The sequence below is a fragment of the Micromesistius poutassou genome, assembly GCF_964030765.1.
Source record: "Micromesistius poutassou genome assembly, chromosome: 11".
NCBI lineage: Eukaryota > Metazoa > Chordata > Actinopteri > Gadiformes > Gadidae > Micromesistius > Micromesistius poutassou.
This window is the reverse complement of record NC_140281.1, coordinates 6,702,954-6,705,172: the sequence shown is the minus strand read 5'-3', so window position 1 is coordinate 6,705,172 and position 2,219 is coordinate 6,702,954.

Here is a 2,219-nt window from a genome sequence, read left to right as displayed (position 1 = left end):
ACCTCAGCGACAACTATATTTTTGCTTTTGATCTTTTATGGACTTTTTTAGACGGTTTTCTCTGGTATTCCATCTTCCTTGTCCAATTATTCAGAACTGGATTTTGGTAGCAGGTACAGAAAAAGAAGCAGTTCTCGTACTGATAACGCACTCACCTGCCTGCCAAGCAGCCTGCCTTCTGTGTCACCTAGCAACCACCTACCACCCAGCATTGGATGATTTACAACAATGCTGCAAAAATCCTTGTAGGAACACGACTGTTACACACACACACACACACACACACACACACACACACACACACACACACACACACACACACACACACACACATCAAGAACATACTTCTGTTCAAGGAGGTTGTTCAAGGACTGTTTATGTTCTTTTTTACAACTTCAATTTGACCTTTTTTCCTCAGTCTGCTGGAGCTATAAACACAATACGTACCTTCGGATCGAACGGGTTGAATCCAAAAAAACACAGGATACATGTCAGGTCAGTTCGGCAAGAAGCAGCAAAAGCGTTTTTTTTATGTGAAATGGACAGGTTTTGTTTTGAAAACGAGCTTGTTTTTTTCTTGTTTTTTCTTTACTCATTTTTATTCTGACTGAAGACTGGGAAACAGGACTGTCTTGGAATCGAGATTGGAATGGGGTCATATTTCTTTCAGGAAACCAACCTTGCATGTCGCATTTTTTTGAGATCGGTTGAGAGAACACCCAACCTCAGCATTTAGGTTGGCACAGCAATGAACTTCTCAGGTAACCAGGTCTACCAAGGACAAGGGTGTGGATTTGGGAGAGGAGGAAAGACCCAAGTGGCCGGCGAGAGACTTTAGGCAGGTGGACGGGGCTTGTCTGTAAAATGCCTGTTGGCTGGCCTGATATATGTACATTTTCAAGGTGCCCAAACAAGAGGGTGAAACACTAGTTCCCCTAAGGTGCAAAGACCTCTTAATGCATCCACATTATGCATTCAGGTCCGTGTGTGACTGTGTTTTGGAGCCTTTGTGTCTACGTGAATGTTTCTGTGTGTGTGTGTGTGTGTGTGTGTGTGTGTGTATGGTATATAATAAGTTTTTTCTTTTTTCAAATGCCTTGTTTCTTGTGAGATTTCTTACTATTAATATGAATTGGCCAGTGAATGATCTGTCACCTGGAAGTTCATAACATTTCTTATTTCCTGGCCAAACTGCAACGCCACAAACCTTGGGAACCACCGGCCTTCAACTATGGGCTATGGTTTGACGTTTCCCTGTTTCCATCTCTCTGGACGGTGTGAACTCCTAGCCTGGCCAGTTGTAACACATCTCCATTACAGGCTCATGTTGTGTGTGACCTGTGGAATTAGGATCTTATGCAGAGCAGAGGATGGAGTTGGAGTCCGGGACAGTGAGCCAGAGGTCAGCGTTAAAGGTTTCTGCTCGCTTCTCTTACCTCTTCTCTGCACTACGCTCATGTGGCTCTGTATGTCCTCCCAGGACCAAAATCATGCTTTCTGTTGCCTTGGAAACAGGCCACACACAGCTCAGAACGTAACACACACACTTTTATGCACACAAACACACACACACACACACACACACACACATCCCTCAATATATGACAATAAGAACTTAAAACCAACCAAGCAAACTGAGGAACTATGTTGTTTTGTGTTTCTTTCACACAGCTTCAGAGCCGATTGTGTTTTTTGTCCTTCTGTGATGCCATACACAGAACCATGAATGTCCAACATGCTGCTGTTGATTCAAAAACTCAAAGATGAATATATTTCTGTATCTTTTTTTATTTTTATTAGTTGTGATTTTTACTTTCAGTGCATTGAACACATGCAACAACTCTCTCTCTCTCTCGCTCTCTTTGTCTCTTCCCCACCCTGTGAGGTTAGAGAGTGGGGAAGGGGTGCGTTCCAGAGCCATGTGTGAAAACATTCAAAAATGTCAGGGACAATAAGGCGGTTAAGCTAGTGAAGAGTTTGCATGTGTGAAAGAAAACAAAATTGATAATAATTATAAGAATTATAATTATAATAATCATGACAATACATGACCGGAAAAAATATAGGAAAAACAAGAAAAAGTCAGAACGATTACTGCTCATCAACCACAAATCACCTCAAACAAAACACACAGATATACCTCAGATGACTTTTTCTACGTCTTGTAAGTCCTGTTTCTATATTTTATTAGTTGTGTTGACGACTTGTAGTAAACTTAT